Raw genomic sequence first — 15,963 nt, forward strand, 5'->3', positions numbered from 1 at the left:
AATACCTTCAAAAGGAACATTTTTTAAAAAAGACTGTTTTGCTAAGATTGAAACGTGAAATCTCTGATATGCTGAGGAGTGATTTTGAAGTGGGACCCGGTGCTGTGCCTGCACTTGGGCTGAGCAGACCAGCTGTGCTAGTTGTTCTGTTGGAAGGAATACCTGCTGGGAGAGTAGTCTGCATGTGTTCCTTAATTTCCTGCATTATCATATCCTTATAATCAGTTTCTAAACCATGACGCCATTATGAAGACTGAAATACAAGGTGCCAGGAGAATTTCTAGGAGATGTAGTTTGAAGTGGAATATTTTATTTAGCCTCTTATCACTCAGTGTGTGTGTGTGTGTGTGTGTGTGTGTGTGTGTGTGTGTGTGTGTTTCTGTGTGTGTGTGTATGAATATATACATATATATATACACATAGCCTTTTATGTTTGCCTTACCTAAGCCATGAGCCACTTATGTTAATTTATCATAATGAGATCTCAGATGGTCTTCAAGTAGTTAAGTAAGAAATATTATCTCACTTAAGAAGGCTGAATCAGACAAAATGTATTTGGGTTGTACATACACTGAGAGAAGAAAAAAATTACGTCTTACAGACACACTGCAGGATCTAAAATAATGGCTACACTTTTAATTGAAATGACGATATTTTTTTTTGAAATGAAATGACAATGATTGGGAATGACAGTGATATTCTTTTTGCAGTTTAATTGAAAATGACAATGATACTCTTTTTTGTAGTTTAATGATTAATGCTTCTTTACAGGGGAGTGGATGCATGAAGTAAACTGATCCATAAGAACCATATTTTTATGAGGGTCCAAGTACTCCTTGTCTATCCTTTAAATATTCTTGAACCATTATCAGCCATTTTATTCCATGCAGTTTAGCACTGCATAGAGACACTGTGGACTTTGGCAGTTAGTGAGAATTTAGTTTTAACTTCAGAGAACAATGATTATTTTTATTAGGAATGCTAATTCATTTTTTATAAAACATTTTGGTAAGGTTAAATAGTAAAATTTGTCTTCTTTTTTTTACATTTTCCAGTTGCTATTATTGTTAAGACTAAGTTTATATTGTTTAAAACTCAAAAGTTTTAAGCATGGGTGAAATGGAGGATGGTATGTTATTTAAAAACAAAACAAAACACAAAAAAACAAGGTAGGGTGTCCAGAAGAGGAGCCCATGTTCAGAAAAAATTAAATGCTTAGATTAGGGCATATTGAGTCTGAAGTGGTAAAGAGAAATTCATGTGGAAGAATCAGCAGGTCATTTTTGCATGCTCTACTGAGCCAAATGCTCAGATTCCCTCAAGCAAATTAATAATGTTTACTTCTTCATGTTTGAAGTGACCCTCTGAATTCATTTAAAAAAAGTTCACATTAATTTGGTGGTAAGAATCAAATGTGAGCAACAGTAAGTAGCAAAATGAAAAGCCTCAAATGTTTGGGCATCTCACTTGGAGTGGACACAGCTCTGGACTATCCATGAAGGCTACCCGATTAAATTGCCTAAGACCAAACTGCCTTCTGTGCTGATGATACTCACTTATTTCCAGGCTAGACTTCTTTCTAAAGCCCTCTGGATTCGTCCACTTAAAATGACCGCGGGGAATTTATGCTAAATATGCTAAAGAGCAGTCGTACTTTTCCCATGCAGTATCTACTCTTCCTCTGTTCTTGATGTCAGGGAAGACCATCTCAAGCCTAGAAAATTACAGTCCTAGAAATTGTGTATTTTTAAACTTTTAGGACTTTTTCTTTTTTTCTTTCTTTTTTTTTTTTTTTTACCGTATCATTATTTTTAATGTCCAGCATTTACAATACGAGGGCCAGAGGTTTCTCCCCAACTCAAGTTTATAAATTCTCAATTGGCTTGTGAGGCCAATAGGGATAATTCTTCTTGTCTAATTTGGTTTCTGGGAAGACTTCATTCAGGTCCTCAATGATCATCTGATCAAATGGAATTATGTTCCTCATCTTCTCCAGCTCTTTTTCATATTCCTCAATCCTGGCCTTTGAGAGAGACAAAAACTCAGTACAACTTTTCACATCTTCTTTTTCTTCAGCATCCACCTGAACAGTATATTTATCCTCTGGCACAGGAACCTTCAGGGCATTAAACTTCTTCTCAAAGTCATCTACCAAACCAGCCTTCGCCACATTGGCCTTGTAGTAAGCCCAGGCGCTAGCAGGTGGTTTCTCAGGGAGAGTGCCAACCTGGAGGTAAGTGTCTCATTCCGGGATTTCAGGGAGTTAGCAATGACCTTCTGGTTTTGGGGTATGATCTCCCCAAAAGCTACCCAGTCAATGGTTTTTAAAGCAAGTTTTTGCGCAGCTATCTTGAGATCCTTCACCAACCCTGGTGGCCCCAGGACTTTTTCTTTTTTTAAAAAAGCAGGATGAATGGAATATTCCTTTCTCTTTCCTTTCAGCTTCATTTGGAAATGGCCCCCAATAAAACTGTAGTTTATAATTTCTCATTTTTACCATGTATGATTATTATATCCTATGTTCTTGGATTTAAAAACATGAATGGGGCACCTGGGTGGCTCAGTCAGTTATCTGACTCTTTATTTTGGCTCAGGTTATCATCTCAGGGTCCTGAGATCGAGCCCGGTGTCAGGTTCCGCTCTGACCATGGAGCCTGCTTGGGATTCTCTCTCTCCTGCTCCCTCTTCCCCTCCTCCCCTCCTCTCCCAGCTTGTCCTCTCTCTCTCTCTCTCTAAGATAAAAATTAAAAATAAATTAAAAAAATTAAAAGGCATGAATAAAATGTCTTATGTTTCTTTTCTACTCTAAGTCACTCCCTAAACAAATAAATCCCCAAACTGAATAAGTTGCTCTCTACTTATGAGGTCCTCAACTATGCATTAGTGGTTTATCATTCCTGATAGCAATAGATTTCCCCAGAGAGACTTCATCAATTTTGTCTCCACCATATCCAATGAACAAAAAATTTCGTTTTATAACCTGATGATATTGGCCATGTGCTGTTCTGTGAAAGAGATGGTAGTCAGGGTGGGGAAACATTCTTATCTGGCTGGCTGGCTGGCTTGCTGATGTATGTATGTATGTATGTATGTATGTGTTTGCTTGTTTATCTGTTTATATATTTATATAGTTATGTGTTCTGCTCCCATAATTCCTTTTGAGTGTGTTCAAACATCTTCATAAATTAAAACTTGTGGAGTGCACAGACTGAGTGGAAAATGCTATAGTTGACTCTAAGCCCATTTCTGGAGGCACCAGAACAAGAGCAACAGGTCTGTTCCTTCCCACTTCAAACTTACTGAATTCCAAAAATTGGCTGTTAACAAATTGCAAAAAGGAAAAAGTAATTCTTAAAATTATAATTAGAAAAATTATAGCATAAAAAATTATTGTATGTACGTTAAATATTCTTTCATCTAAATATGCTGAGAACTTGGTATTTATTAGTTATTTATTTATCTTTGTGATTTATGATTGCTATATGGTAAAGAACTTCAACAACTAAATCCAAAAGAATGAAGTCTTAACACAATATTATAGTGATTATTTGAGAAAAAAATAGTATTTTTTGTATGACAAAAATTTATGAATCAATAAATGAGGTTCTTTCTGCTTGATTCCTTGAGTTATCAGTCTAATATGCTATTTATCTGAGAAATGATAGCCATTCTCATCAGTCAGCTAGAAGTTAAAAATGGGGTTTGAAGAGTTTGGCCAAGTGTTGCATTTTGTCAATGTTTGCTTTTTCGTATCCCCTCTTACAATATGAATATTTAAACAAATATTCAACATACTACTGTAATATTCCCCATCTATATATATATATTGGAGTCAATTAAAACATAATCTAATATAATGTCTGCATGAGGATTGGATTTATAATTTCATTGTGAGATTTTAATTCCTTATTGGCCAGAGCATTTCCAAGGTATTAATACTGAAGTTTTCTTTAACCAGAACACCAGTGCCATAACCAGCTTATCAGGGTGATTGAGAGTTAAAGACTGTGCATACATGTCCGTGTTTCTTCACCAGCATCACTAATCCAACCATACTGGAGAGGTGCAATCATCCTCTTGCCAAACTAGTTTTCTGCTCCACTCCGTTTTCCTATTATGTTGCAAGGCCTCGTAGATGCCTTCTATGTTTACTCCATCCCTTATTATATTGCACAGGCTTCAGTGTCCCAATACAAAAAGATCCTTGTGCCTTTTGCTCCTGTGACCGTTGCTGTGGCAGCTCTTGTTTTCTGAGCTACACACACTCCACTTCATTTCTTTGCACAGTACTATGCATGATATTGCTGTATTGAATTCAAGTTTGTTTTCTTTCTTTGTCGAATTAAACTGCTTGTACATCTAAACTTTCTTCTTTTTGTTTTAGTTTTCTTTCTGAATTTGGCGACTATTTTCAAGATTGAACTTTTGTATCTTTTTTTTGTTTTCTTCTTTTTTATTAAAGGACATATACTTATAAAAAGTATCTCACCTCATCAAGGCTCTAAGCCTTATCTCATTCCCCTACGTGGTATTTAAACCCAAGGTCCTAGGTTCCCCTAATTTACAACAGCTTCAGGTTGCCATTTTGATTGCCATGCTCTATTTTGATTTCCTGCCCTTGATAATTTCATACATTTAAAAAGGATTTTAATAATTTATACAGCCTGTCATTTTGGTAGAAATGAGATCTCCCATTCCATTTTCATCTCAGCTTTTTTCCCACTAGATTTTCAGGTCCTGTTTTTGTTTAGATTTGATTCACAACCTTTTGCATGTTATTTTGTATTCTTATAATTCTTTTTCTTTTAGGTTTTGTTTTTTTGTAGTAGAATTTTCTTTAAGTTTTCAGAATATTGACCCATTTCCTTTAAATTCCACTTAAATTTTTTCTAAATTAAGATTATCTTGACTGGGAACAACAGAGATACAAAATAATATTGTCTTAAACAAGATAATGTTTCACTCTCCTGTTAAGGTCTGGAGTGAGTGGTCTAGGCATGGCACAATAATTCTCTTCCAAGAGACACTTGCTTCTTCTTGTTCACCACTTCTGGCACAAGATAGTGATTACTGCTCTAGTTACCCCTTTCAGTTTTAGTCCATAGGACGGAAAAAGGGATATAGAATTTAAAAAATGTGGACAAGGCATACACCAGTAATTTTATTTTAATTTATTTTTTAAGTAATCTTTACACCCAATGTGGGGCTCGACTCACAACCCCAAGATTGCGGGCTCCACTCACTGAACCAGCCAGGTGCCCCCATACACCAGTAATTTCATAAGAAATGTTTATAGAAGTGGCCAAATGACACTTTGGTGTACATATTATTGACCTAAACTTATTCATATCTTGCTGCATGGAAGACAGGCAGATGTACTCTTTATTAATTGTGTAGATATATACCAGAATTATATTACTGGAGAAGAAGTAAAAAAAAAAAAAAAAACAGTTTTGGAAGTAACAGCTTTCTCTGTCGTATTACTCTTATGAGAATGAGTGTTTTCAAAGAGGAAGAGTAAAGGGCTCCCTGTTAGCCCAACTCATGACATTCTGAGAATACATCTTTAATGTCTTCTAACTATGGGCCCCCTTCTTATTTAGGTAGCATTTGTTGAATTGACCCATACAATACATGTATAACTGTAATCTTCAGTAAATACTTCCACAAGGGATTTTCCTATAAATCTTTCTTAACTAACACTATTTGAGTTATTTGACCAATATCTCCCCGTATTCAGTAGGACACTGATGGTACATTTTTTCCCCTTCCCCTATACTCTACCCTGGCATTAATGTGTTCTGGAATGACTGAATATATTTAGAGGGAATTCCAAAACTGATCTAGGATAGTTAAGGACAACTCTTTTCTACTTTGCTGCCTCATTGAGTAAGACTTATGCTACTCTCTTTAAGGACCATCAGTTTGCTTCATTTTTGGAAAAAAAAAAACAGACAAGAATAAACATGTTCAGCTACAAACTGAGATTCTCAATTCACGTCTACACATCTTGTTAGTAGGAAACTCTTCTAGATATATCGGGCTCATAAAACTTTTTTCCAAAGTTTTAAGTAGTTGAAACTTTTATATCCCTTTTTGAGTGTATTCTGGAAAGTAGGGAGAGACTATGTTTAGCCAGACACAATTTAAAAAGGAGATTCTCAATTATTAATTTTTTTTAAAATAGCTGATCTATCAATGCCTATTAATAGGCACTAAGTGAAGTACTTTATATAAATTATTCTTTATAATCCTAACACAACCATCTATGGTAGGTACCATTATCATCCTTATGTTAGAAGTGAAAAAAAAAAGATGTAGATAGAGATTAACTTGCTGAAAACCACAGAGCTAATAAATAGACCAGTTGCCACTTATTCCAAAGAGTTTGGAGTCCAGTCTCAATACCCACATGATCTTGCCTCCTTTACTGAAATGTGATTATTCCAAGGTCTACAAAATAATAATGAGAGTTATTCATATATTTTAACATATTCAGTATCAGAACCATAGAGATTAACATGTCATTATTTTCTAAACTTATATAATATGTGAGAAACCTGATGTTTACTCAGCTTCTTGGCTCCAAGCAGGGAAAGAAAAAAAAAAAGAAAAAGCCTTTCAGTTTTGATTAGTCAACTAGAGTCAGCTTAAAGAGAACATCTACTCAGGGGGCATTTTTTAATGTACCATCTTCAAATGATTTAATGTGTTTTCCATGATTATCTTTGACACTCTGAATAATTAACAAAGACATTTATAATTTTTGAAAGGGTTAGGATACTTTTCTTCCTAGATGATGAGAAAATTTGAAAGACCTAAAATTATGACTGTCATCTGACTGGTTAGTGACCATGAAGTCATCTATCAGGGCACCATTTAATAGGAGGAAAAAAAAGATTCACCAAAATATTTCTTCAGATATTTAATTGACCAAGATTATACAAAACTTTATTTTTACTTATAAATCAAACATATTTGGAGGCTTTATTAGTCCCTTCAAATAATTAAGATATTGCTTATTAGCTAGATATTTAGATAGATAATTATTAGATAGTTTAGATATATATATAAGATTATTAAATATGTTACTGTTATTATATAAATAAAATTATATATAATGTATATGATTTTGGTAATGAATAGGAATGGTTAACTTAATATAATGATGATAATCTTGTTCTTCTGTGCAGATGAAACTAAGGATGTTCATGTAACTATTATGATTCTCTTGTCTACAATTTCATCTGTCTGCATATGGACAGGAAACTGACCTGTTTTATTCTCCACTCTATTTCTTGCATGTCCCTGGCATGTAGTAAGAATTCAGTAAACACTACTGATGGAATGTAGTGGTTCTACAACCAACTATACTTCTTATGAGAAGTATATATTCATGTTCCATCTATATTTGTAGAATTTGCACTGATGATTAATTTTTGAAAAATAATATTTTCATATGGTTCAAAATTTAAAAGAGCACAAATATTATGAAGTATCTCTCATTTATCCTTGTCTCTAAAACTTCCAATTTCCCTCCCTAGACTCAACCAATGTTATTAGTTCTTGTGTATCCTCAAGATATTTTATGTATGTATAAGAAAACATATTTATATATACTTTAAAAAATATTTTTTCTGGTGTGCCTGGGTGGCTCAGTCGGTTAAACATCTGCCTTCAGCTTAGGTCATGATCTCAGGGTCCTGTGATCAAGCCCCAAGTTAGGCTTCCTGCTCAGCGGGGAGTCTGCTTCTCCCTCTCCCTCTGCCTCCTCCCCCCATTCATGTTCTGTCCTTCTCTCTCTCAAATAAATAAATAAAATCTCAAAAAATTTTTTTCATACATATGGCATATTCTGTATGTCAGCATGACTAGTTACAGGTAATAGGATCTAGATAGGTAGCTTAAAAAGCAAGATCCTTACTAAAAAGTATAAATAATTCACAGAAATATTGGGATGTCTGAAGAAAATATTTGAGGTTGAAATTCCAAGAATACTCTGGAAGCCATATCTCATCTAGAACCAGAACTACAAGAGAAAGATCTAGCAGCCAGTTATTAAGCATTATCTATGGTTGATGCAAGAGCCACAGTGCCTCTGCCTGATTCACATTACAGCATGAATGCCTTACATTCTGCCTCTTACTTTCCCTAGGAAATTTCAGGCTATATTCATGTTTCATAAGATTGTTTCTTTCTCTGTGTGTATTGGTTCTTAGCAAAGGTCTAGATGAATACATCTCATTGATAGGACCCAAGCTCTTAGGTATCAAGAAAACACATTTTTCTTAGATTTATATATTTCGTTTCTTGGTTGTTCTTTTTTCCCCTTTCCACTTAATGATAGATCTTGAAGCTTATTTTATATAGTATATAAAATATCACTCTTTTTATTGGATACACAGTAGTCCATAATATGGCCTTAATGTGGTTCATTCAATCTACTCTAGCCAGTGGGCAATTGGGTCATTTCTAATCTTTGCAATTATAAGCAAAGCTTAAGTAAATACTTTTCTATCTACATTACTTTTATTTTGTGCTTGCATTTGAGAATATCTTTTAAAATAAAGTGCTAAACGTGGCATTCCAAACACAGGCTCATATGTACCTATGCTTCTTAACTCAGTAGTACAGAGAAATCAATGTTCTGTGGGCTACGTCTTTGATCAATGGGAGAAGAAAGCCAGCAGAGAAAAGCTTTTCCTGCATGGGCTGATCGGAGAACCCTCTGTCTACGTGGTCTTCTGCAAGATGGTCTCAAGAGACTGAGCAGTTTGCTTGATGCCAGGTGGTTGCTGGTATGCTAAATCATCCAGTGTTGGCTCTCCTTCACTTCCCAGTCTGATTTCTCTTTAACTTGACTCTTGTTGCTTAGCTTTGCGCTCTTTAAGAAAGCACATAAGCTTCTGCCTCATGTTCTTCCTTTTGGGGAATCTAGTATACACAAGGAGACACAGAATAAACAAAATATATAAATAAAATACTATGTTAGATGATATAAGTGCAATGGGGAGAAAAACAGGATCAGGGTAGAGCTGATATCTGGCAGGTAAACATTAGTGCAATGCAATAAATGTCATAGTTTGCTGTCCAAATCCTTCCTTCTGGACCGAGGACTCATTCTCCCAGCTGACGGAAGGAAGTGCTGGCAGTTTTGCGTCTCACCTAAATCTGTTTCTGGGAATTACCCTTGGTTGAAGAGTGCTACCTTTCATGGTTGTACTTCTTTTCCCAGAGCACCTTGGATCCAATAAATGGCCAGTGTGGGGTATAAAAGCTTGGCCCCCTTGCCTCGGTTGTGGACCATATCAAAGGGCCATCCCAGCTTCAAGGTTTTCTATGGGATCTGCCAACACTTTTTTTGGAACTAGTTTACAGTTCAACTCATCCCTTTGTTCATTCCTATTCTATTCACTTTCTTATAGGTATTGCTCCCAATACATATCTTGCGCATTAATCTCTATCTCAGATTCTGTTTCCCAAAGAACGCTACATAAGATATTTTGCCATGATTTAATAAAATATTGAAATACAGATGACTACCATACTGTCTAGTTCAGTCTGTTGCCCTGAGGGCTCTCCAGTTCTGCCTTGGTCATGCCAGGTCTTCCCCCAGAATACCCACCCTCCCTTACTCACTAGAGGTTTGGAAACTCTGAAGGAGCCTAAAGTAGTAAAATATGTACAGTTGCAAACCAAGATTTGACTGTAAATTTTGACTTTGAAATTCTAAATTCTTTGTAACATCATATTTAGATGGTGGCATTTCCATTGACACACCCATCCATGATTATGTGTAAATGACAATGTAAACCAATGAGAAGGCACATTTTCTTGTATTTCTGCAGTTTATAGAATGGGAAGATAAAGTATTCAATAAAAACCACTGATGAAAAAAGTATTTTTTACTGAGTCAGTAGATATTCGAATAAAATATATGGATGAATGGATAAATGGATAGATGGTAGATAGGTAGATAGATAGATAGTAGATAGATATGCATACAACCATAATTGTTGAGCTTTTGATTAAAAAAGAAAGATCTCATCAATTAAAATAACTAAGCATTCTTTGTTGATTATCTACGGGAAAGTATATTTAAGGTGCCATGTTAAAATATTAGACCACAAAAATAACCCATGACATACTTACTAATAGCATTTTTTAAAATAATAGCACATTTTTAGTCTTCACAATTTAAATATGGTCAATATTATATAGCAATTATTTCTTGATTTTCCTAAAGCATATATATTAAGAGACACTATGTAAAGAAACACTAACAGAAGAGTAAATATCTGTGGGCTTCACCCCCCCCTTAAAAATATATATGAAGCCACTTGTCAAATTCATTGCTATTATGATGACTAATTTACTCAATTTAGTGGGCTGTCCTTGAAGAGCATGTTTTTCCAGTTTTAGTTTTAAAATTAGAGAATGATCCTTTATTAAAGTGATCACTACAAGACAGTTGAAACATGAATACTTGGCAAAATAAAAAGTTGTCTATGCTGTGTCTGGACTGTTGTTGTTGTTGCTGATATTTACTCGTTTTGAAATCTCAGAAGTTAAGGCATTTGGAGTGACAAGATTTTGCTTCTTTTTCAGATACAAAGCCAACATCAAAGAGTATAATAATAAGAGTGATCAATTATTGAGTGATTCCTCATTTATAGCTTTACAACTTAGCTTTTAAAATATTTAGGGTATATAAAGGGAAGGATGTATAAATTGATGCAAATATAATATTTTATAGACTTGCAGTATTCTCCATGGCGTCCCAGGACTAATTTGAAATTCCCTAAGTTTAGAATGGGTGTTCTTAGCATTGATGTCACTGATGATTTTAGATGAAAAGAGCACTAGATTTATGGTATGCTAAGCACAAATGGGAAGAGAAATGTGACCATATCAGCAACGCAGCAGGGCGGTTGTTGTCTCTTTGTAATCTTGATACTGTCTTCCAGAAGACTTCTGGTGTTAAACTCCTCTGGAATCAGCTTTCACCTGTGGGGCCTGGTGACAGATTGTGCCAAAGTCTGACACGGCTCCCTGGAGGCCGTAGTACTTGGTCACCATATGGCCTGAAAGGGCTTTTCATGTGTTGCAATATTCTCCAGTCGGGTCTCTTGGCTAATCTTCAGAGGACATTCTTAATCTCATGAACCCAATTATCTGTAAAGAACAGTTTAAGGGGTGCTCCTTAGAATTATTCATACTTGTCCATGTACTTATATTATCAGAGGGCATATATAAATAACTCTCATTACACAGTGATTACATTTTGGCTTTGAAAGTATATTCTAAGAAGGATTGAGAAGATTATTCATTTCCATGGTGATCTGTGTGCCCACTGTTAATCATAAACACCAACTTACTTGACTCATTCATATTTTCAGAATACCTCAGCTTTCACATACTTGTTAAATGTTCACGTTTCACCTAGATAAAAAAGAAGCCATATAGAAATGCTGAATTCCTGCTAGACACCAATATAAAACAAGTGCTTTTAGAATTTTACAAAAATAATTTGCTCTCATGTTGTATTTCAGAAGCATATAAATGGGAGCTGTGTGGTTGATTATATTTTAACCTCTTCACAACTCTGCTCTTATTATCTTGTTTGTTTCTTTGTTTGTTTTTTAAATAACAAGCCTAGGCTCTGAGGTGATAGCCTTTTTACAATATTCATAGCTGATGCTGCGATTCCAGTTTAGCTGTCATAAACTGTGAAGAGGGACTGAGCTAACATACCGCCAAGTTCCTTTATTGAGAAGGGTATGTTCCACCCCATCATGGATAATCACATTCCATGCGAGAACACTATGGCAAATGACCCTATTCCTCAACATGCAAATGTTCAAATAATAAACAGACAAAAAATAAAAATATCTCATTGATGAAATGCTCAATTTAAGTTTATGAAAATGTTATACAGAGTCAAACTTGCAACAATCTACTACTCTAACAGATATGCGCACAGTATACCATTTCTAATAAATTTTGATCTCTAAATATAGGTTCTTATTCTTGTGATGATATTTTAGACTGAGGTGATAATTTAAGTCAAAACACATCCCCAAAATAAAAATAGGATAAAATGTTTAATCAGGTGAAATGTCAAATAGCAAATAGTTCTAGTAAGCTAAATGCCTCTAGTAGCCTTTACACTGAATTTAATAACCATTATTATTATTTTTTGCATCTAATAACCCATCGGGGATTAGCACTTTTAGAAAAGGTTATATTAAAAATGAGATCTTCAACTTTTTGGGCTAAGAAATATGCTGGAAGAAAATACATAGTAATAAATCAGGTTGTACAACAAGTAAACTTTCAAAATATCATCTTAATAGCTAGACAGCCACAAACAGAACAGTTATATCAGAGATTCCATTGGATGAAATACAGAATTCAGACAGGAGAGCAGTTGGTAACACTTCTGGGACTCAATCACTCCAGACATCGCTTAGACACATTGTCCCACCTCTGCTCCTTTAAATGAACCTTTAATAGGTTCATTTGGTAATGGGCTGGAAGGGGAGAAAAGTCCTAACCCCAGCTGCACTGCTCATTCACCTGTGCAAACAACTTGAACTCAACTTCTCTCCAAATGGTTTCCTAGTAATCTTCCCAATGTACAGCTGCTATATATAAAACATGAATTATAGTAGAGAAGGTCCTGCTGTGTTGTGAATCACAGTGCACTCGACCACACTTTAGCAGGTTGTGGGATGAAAAGAATAAAATGTCTGCAAATGCCTTGTTCTTTCCCCTTTTCCAGCTGGTAAAGTCAACTCATGGCAGCTTCCCGGAATGCTTTATTCTGTATCCAGCTGTACTAGTTATGACCTGTCCCATTCCCTTGCCATTCTTTAGTATAAAAATAAATGGTAAGAGCATCTTTCATTTTTTGAGGCACTGGGGGCCAAATCAATTGCCTAATCAAGTGAAAACAAAACATCTGTGATGTATGAAAGGGAGGGTGGCTTTCTCTGGAGATTTTTATAAACTGATTAAGTCAGGGCACTGCTAATCCTCTATCCTGCACTTCAGATGTTACATTGACAAGGAAGATTAGAATGAAAAGATAATGGTTATGTCACCAGCATGCAATAAACAACCTGTGAAGAGCCAGCAGAGGTTCAGAAATGTTCCCATTACAAATGTAAATGTGAACTTTAGCAACTGGGCTGGAGAACACTGTGAGAGGCTGCCTGCCTCTGCGTCAAGAAGATACAAAGGAGAGAAAAACAGAAAAAGGAGCTTATTCTAATATTATAAGACATCAATTCTCAAGTGCTTATCATATTAAGTTTAGGATATGTGAATTTGGCATGATAACATCTGTGCTACTTAATCATAGAGTTGTTTTGGACATTAAATTATATATTTTGAAAGTGCCTTTTACAATTCAAAGGAGTCCCACACAACTGGTAGTTGTAAATTGACAGAATAGTGCATGAATGAAACCAAGTTCTAGAGAAAGTTATCTTTAAAGAGTAAAGCTCTCATTATAGTTATCCACAGGATCCAAGTTATGCATTAGAAGGAATCATGAAATAAATCAGACATTAGGGTTGTGGTTCACATATACCTGTTTATCCACAGACCTAAGTACATAATGCTCTGCACACAAATTCTTCAGACAGCAAAATTCGTTTAAATGCTACTTCCATACTAGAAGAAGTTACTTCTACCTTTTAATTCTACATATCAGATGTATAGGAGAGATGTTAAGTTTTTAGAAAAATTTTAAACTTGCAGTAAGAAAATACGATAAAAAATGGCATTATTATTATTATTATTAAAAAATCAGTTGAAATGATTACATGCATTCTGGTAAAGGGATATTTAAAAGTAAGTGCACTTTATTTTTATCCTGTGCTAATTTATGGTCTTTTCTGGTCATCCAATATTGAAGGAAATATGGAAGTTAGAATTGCTGACATACTAAGAACAAATACATATGATGGAAAATGATAAATGTTGAGAATTACTGATATTTTACTCAGGCGAAAAGATGATTTACTGTGAGGAGACATGAGGATTGATGTTATTTTTCCTATGTTTGGGAACTTTACAACTAGGTAAGAAAGAAACACAAGTAAATACATAATAATGACGCAAAGAGTGCTATGGGAGGACATCGGAGAAACAAAATAAGAAGGGATGGGAAGACAGGAAAGGAAGAGGTGATGTTTGGTGGATAGTATTTGAATAGGAAGGGAAATTACTGGAGTAAAGAAGGTGGGGAAGCATTTCAGACAGAGACAGTAGCATATGTGAAAACTTGGATGCGTGAGATGTCGCAACTCCTTTAGTAGTTCAGGGTGACTGGTTCCCAGGGAGTGAGGAGGAACCTCAGAGAAAATAAGGCTGGATACATACGTAAGGGTTGGATCTGAAGAGTTTTGTTTACATGCTATGGAATTTGGACTTCTGTTTAAAGATTTAGGTATCATATAGTGGTAAACCTATAGTACATACTTTAAAAGATTCATTGCATGAATATGTGAAAGGTTCTTGATGACATTTGGTCAGATGTGCATTTTAAAAAAGATCAGTCTGTTAGCATTGTGAAGATGGGATCAGAGAATTGGCGTTCTAAGGCAATAGGACCAGTTAGGAGTCTGTTGCATGATTTGGCAAGGAGTGATGAGGACTTGAACCAATGAGGAGGCCATGAAGTTGAAGTATAGTCACTGATTTAACCTGTATAGAAGGTTAGAATCAATAGGGTATGAAGGCAGATTACATTGGAGAGTTCAGGGTTCAGTGACATTTTGATACACACACACACAAACACACAACCACACATGCTTATTCTAGATAGTTACAGCTTCTCTGGACTGGCAAGCAAGAGATGACCCTGTGAAAAAAGGTAGGGTGTCCTTTCCCTCTGCTTGATAGACCACATACACCTAGGGCACAGGACTTGGAGAGCAGAGGGTAGACTAGGTTTCAACCCATACTTGTCATCTTGATTAGACACCTTTGTGTAGTACACAAAATGTACAATCTTACATAACTTACATAATCTTAGTAGGATTATTCTCAGATTTCTGATTTGAATAACTTCATCGCTAGGATGCAATCCCTGAAGGAAGAAAATCATATGCAAGAGCAGATGTTGGGGGAAGAATGATGTTTGCTTTAAAATTGAATTTGGTGTGTGGGAGGACATGCAAATGAAGATCTCTAGATTTCCACTCAAAATCTGGGTTTGAAGTTTAGGAAATTGACTTGAAATTGTGAATTTATAAATGGCAGAGAATTACTCGGGTGAGGTGGTTCCAAATTTTCTCTTTAGGACTATCTTTGGAATGACAATGTAGTTGGAAGTGGAGGGAACGGGCATTTAGAGATTATGGTGTTTGGAATGGTCAAAACCAAAAATGAAGCAGTAAGTACCATAATCTGGGGTTAAGGAAGGACAAGGTCAAAAGGGTTTTAGAGGGCACCTGGGTGGCTCAGTCGTTAAGCGTTTGCCTTTGGCTCAGATCATGATCCCAGGGTCCTGGGATCGAGCCCTGCATCGGGCTCCTTGCTCCACAGGAAGCCTGCTTCTCCCTCTCCCACTCCCCCTGATTGTGTTCCTTCTCTCACTGTGTCTCTTTCTGTCAAATAAATAAATAAAATGTTTTTAAAAAAGGGGGGATGGTTTAGAGGATTTACCACCTAAGAAGTAATTGTGACCTGCCTAGGCAAACAAACAAACAAAAATTTAGTGTGATGATAAAAGCAGTAGGTATGTTGGAGTGAGTTTATTTTTTTTATTTTTTGTTTATTTTTAAGTGTGAGAGTTCAGATTAATCTGTATCCTAAAAGTCTATTTTTCTTTGTTCCTTTGTATTAGCAATGTGCATTAAAGCATTATGTATTAAAACAACAGTAGTGTGCATTTATTAGAACTTTCTCTTTGGTTTTGCTTTATATATTTCAGTAACAGCTAAATGATAG

At 35.5% G+C, this 15,963-nt stretch overlaps 1 pseudogene; it reads right to left on the minus strand.

The window, feature by feature from the left end:
- Positions 1–1,864: 1,864 nt before the first annotated feature.
- On the minus strand, positions 1,865–2,448 carry LOC113928484 (annotated as a pseudogene).
- Positions 2,449–15,963: the final 13,515 nt, after the last annotated feature.

The sequence above is a fragment of the Zalophus californianus genome, chromosome 5 (assembly GCF_009762305.2).
Source record: "Zalophus californianus isolate mZalCal1 chromosome 5, mZalCal1.pri.v2, whole genome shotgun sequence".
In the NCBI taxonomy this organism is placed as follows: Eukaryota; Metazoa; Chordata; class Mammalia; order Carnivora; family Otariidae; genus Zalophus; species Zalophus californianus.